Source organism: Phocoena sinus, chromosome 10, assembly GCF_008692025.1.
Source record: "Phocoena sinus isolate mPhoSin1 chromosome 10, mPhoSin1.pri, whole genome shotgun sequence".
NCBI lineage: Eukaryota > Metazoa > Chordata > Mammalia > Artiodactyla > Phocoenidae > Phocoena > Phocoena sinus.
Genome location: NC_045772.1, coordinates 26,876,139 through 26,880,359, shown reverse-complemented (window position 1 = coordinate 26,880,359; position 4,221 = coordinate 26,876,139). Strand labels below are relative to the sequence as shown.

Here is a 4,221-nt window from a genome sequence, read left to right as displayed (position 1 = left end):
TGAGATGATATTGTAGTTTTGATTTGCATTTCTCTAATGATTAATGATGTTGAGCATTCTTTCATGTGTTTGTTGGCAGTCTGTATATCTTCTCTGGAGAAATGTCTATTTAGGTCTTCTGCCCATTTTTGGATTGGGTTGTTTGTTTCTTTGTTATTGAGCTGCATGAGCTGCTTGTAAATTTTGGAGATGAATCCTTTGTCAGTTGCTTCATTTGCAAATATTTTCTCCCATTCTGAGGGTTGTCTTTTGGTCTTGCTTATGGTTTCCTTTGCTGTGTAAAAGCTTTGAAGTTTCATTAGGTCCCATTTGTTTATTTTTGTTTTTATTTCCATTACTCTAGGAGGTGGGTCAAAAAGGATCTTGCTGTGATTTATGTGATTTATGTGCCTATGTTTTCCTCTAAGAGTTTGATAGTTTCTGGCCTTATTTTTAGGTCTTTAATCCATTTTGAGCTTATTTTTGTGTATGGTGTTAGGGAATGTTCTAATCTTATACTTTTACATGTACCTGTCCAGTTTTCCCAGCACTACTTATAGAAGAGGCTGTCCCTTCTCCACTGTACATTCCTGCCTCCTTTATCAAGCATAAGGTGACCATATATGTGTGGGTTTATCTCTGGGCTTTCTGTCCTGTTCCATTGATCTGTATTTCTTTGTTTGTGCTGGTACCATACTGTCTTAATTACTGTAGCTTTGTAGTATAGTCTGAAGTCAGGGAGCCTGATTCCTCCAGCTCCGTTTTTTTTCTCAAGATTGCTTTGACTCTTCGGGGTCTTTTGTATTTCCATACAAATTGTGAAATTTTTTGTTCTAGTTCTGTGAAAAATGCCATTGGTAGTTTGATAGGGATCGCATTGAATCTGTAGATTTCTTTGAGTAGTAGAGTCATTTTCACAATGTTGATTCTTCCAATCCAAGAACATGGTATATCTCTCCATCTATTTGTATCATCTTTAATTTCTTTCATCAGTGTCTTATAATTTTCTGCATGCAGGTCTTTTGTCTCCTTAGGTAGGTTTAATCCTAGATATTTTATTCTTTTTGTTGCAGTGGTAAATGGGAGTGTTTTCTTGATTTCACTTTTAGATTTTTCATCATTAATGTATACGAATGCCTGAGATTTCTGTGCATCAATTTTGTGTCCTGCTACTTTACCAAATTCATTGATTAGCTCTAGTAGTTTTCTGGTAGCATCTTTAGGATTCTCTATGTATAGTATCATGTCATCTGCTAACAGTGACAGCTTTACTTCTTTTGTTTGAGAAGGATAGGTTTGAGAAGGATAGGTGTTAGCTCTTCTCTACAAGTAAATATCTCATGAGGGGGAATTGCCACAGCAAAGAAACTCACTTGACTATTTATCTTTATGAGAGTTTCTTTAGAAAATTTGAAACATACTCCCCAAACTCTGTGGGCAAGAAAGACCACATTGCTTCATTTTCTTTAATCAATTGAAATTTCGCTTCAACTTCCAGCCTACAATACTGTTGAAAAACAGGTGTTTAGTAGTCATGTGTCAAAGTAAGCTTAAGGTGCTCTCTACCTCCTTCATATTATCTATCAACAAACCATCCTCCCATTTGAAATAGATAATATTTTCTTGACTTTTTATGCTAAAGTGGTATTCACATGCAAATTGAAACTCTTTTTCTAGAACCTGATTGTTGCTCTTTTTGTGGGTGTGTGTGATGTCTGATCTTATTTATTTGTTACTCTTAGAATATCTCATTTTTGACTGGACTCAGAAGAAGAAGCTCTCAGAGAGGACAGCCTCTGTCTCTTGGCATTCTGTTCCTGGCCTTTCTATTTGGCCTCCTTCATTCTCTTGGCCAAAAGGTTAGCATATTCTGAAGCCTCTTCCTTATTTTTCTTAGTACGCTGTTTCTTCAAAGCAATATGCCAAAGTTTGTGTTGCAGAACACGTGGAGTAACAAAACGCTGAATCTTGGGTGCTTTGGTCCTAGGTTTCTTACCTTCTTTGTTTAGGGGCTTTCTCAAAACACACTAGTGGACATCATTTTCTTTAGAGAGATTGAAAAGCTTGCGGATTCTGCTAGCTTTTTTGGGCCCCAGGCGACGAGGCACAGTAGTATCAGTGAGTCCAGGAATATCTTTCTCCCCTTTTTTTACAGTGACCAAATTGAGAATGCTCAGATTGGCATCCACAATGCAACACCACACAGATTTGTGCTTTCTTTCTCCAGTCCTCCTTGGTCTGTAACAGGAATGCCCCTTACTCAGTAGCAGGCGGACTTGGCCATGGGTCAGGACACACTGCTTCATGGGGAAACCCTGTTTGTCATTCCCACCACTGATTTGGACCACGTAACCCTTCTGTTCTTCACCTAGAACATCAGCAGCAACTTCTGTGGCCATACGCTTCTCATAAAAGGTACGAAGTTTTCGTTCATCGTCCACTTCAATGAGTTTCTGGCAGCCAGTGGCCAGGAAAGAGATGTTCAGCTTCATTCTGAAGCGGCCAACTGCCACCGAGGCGCCACGAAAAAGAGACCCCCGATTGTTGCTCTTAAGCTCTACCAGTATGGGAATTTTGGAGCCTAAACATTAGAGGCTTCTTCCTCCTCTTGTCCTCCTAGCCCTTCCTCCCCTAGGGACTTAGATTCCTAGGGTCCTACAGCAGAGCAAAAACTTAATGGATACAGCTTCCAGTTCCAGCTATGATAGAAAATAGGTATCAGATTGGTTTCAGAAAAATAAGTATCAGATTGGTTTCCTACATCTTTAGGACCTCCTATGCATAGTATCATGTCATCTAGTATCATAGTATCATAGTAACTAGTAACTAGTATCATGTCATCTGCAAACAGTGGCAGTTTTATTTCTTTTCCAATTTGTATTCCTTTTATTTCTTTTTCTTCTGTGATTGCCGTGGCTAGGACTTACAAAACTATGTTGAATAACAGTGGTGAGAGTGGGCAGCTTTGTCTTGTTCCTGATCTTAGAGGAAATGGTTTCAGTTTTTCACCATTGAGTATGGTGTTGGCTGTGGGTTTGTCATATATGGCCTTTATTATGTTGAGGTAGGTTCCCTCTATGCCTACTTTCTGGAGAGTTTTTATCATAAATCGGTGTTGAATTTTGTTGAAAGCTTTTTCTGCATCTATTAAGATGATCATATGGTTTTTATCCTTCAATTTGTTAATATGGTGTATTACATTGATTGATTTGCGTATATTGACGAATCCTTGCATTCTTGGGATAAACCCCACTTGATCATTGTGTATGATTCTTTTAATGTGCTATTGGATTCTGTTTGCTAGTATTTTGTTGAGGAGCTTTGCCTCTATGTTCATCAGTGATATTGGCCTGTATTATTGATATGTATGTTCCTATGACCATTTTCTTAATTGTTTTGGGTTTGTTTTCATAGGTGTTCGTTTGCTCTTGTGTTTCCCGCTTAGAGAAGCTCCTTTAGCATTTGTTGTAGAGCTGGTTTGGTGGTGCTGAATTCTCTTAGCTTTTGCTTGTCTGTATAGCTTTTGATTTCTCCATCAAATCTGAATGAGATCCTTGCCGGGAAGAGTAATCTTGGTTATAGGTTCTTCACTTTCATCACTTTAAGTATATCATGCCACTCTATTCTGGCTTGTAGAGTTTGTGCTGAGAAATCAGCTGTTAATCTTATGCGAGTTTTCTTGTCTGTTATTTGTCATTTTTCTCTTGCTGCTTTCAATAATTTGTCCTTAATTTTTGCCAATTTGATTACTATGTGTCTCGGCGTGTTTCTCCTTGGGTTTATCCTGTATGGGACTCTCTGCGCTTCCTGGACTTGGGTGGCTATTTCCTTTCCCATGTTAGGGAAGTTTTCGACTATAATCTCTTCAAATGTTTTCTTGGGTCCTTTCTCTCTCTCTTCTCCTTCTGGGACCCCTATAATGTGAATGTTGTTGCATTTAATGTTTTCCCAGAGGTCTCTTAGGCTGTCTTCATTTCTTTTCATTCTTTTTTCTTTAGTCTGTTCCACAGCAGTGAATTCCACCATTCTGTCTTCCAGGTCACTTATCTGTTCTTCTGCCTCAGTTATTCTGCTATTGATTCCTTCTAGTGTAGTTTTCATTTCAGTTATTGTATTGTTCATCTCTGTTTGTTTGTTATTTAATTCTTCTAGGTCTTTGTTAAACGTTTCTTGCATCTTCTCGATCTTTGCCTCCATTCTTTTTCCAAGGTCCTGGATCATTTTCACTATCATTATTCTGAA

The 4,221-nt window shown here is 38.3% G+C and overlaps 1 pseudogene; it reads right to left on the bottom strand.

Moving 5' to 3' along the window:
* Window positions 1-1,727: 1,727 nt before the first annotated feature.
* Window positions 1,728-2,477, bottom strand: LOC116760013 (annotated as a pseudogene).
* Window positions 2,478-4,221: the final 1,744 nt, after the last annotated feature.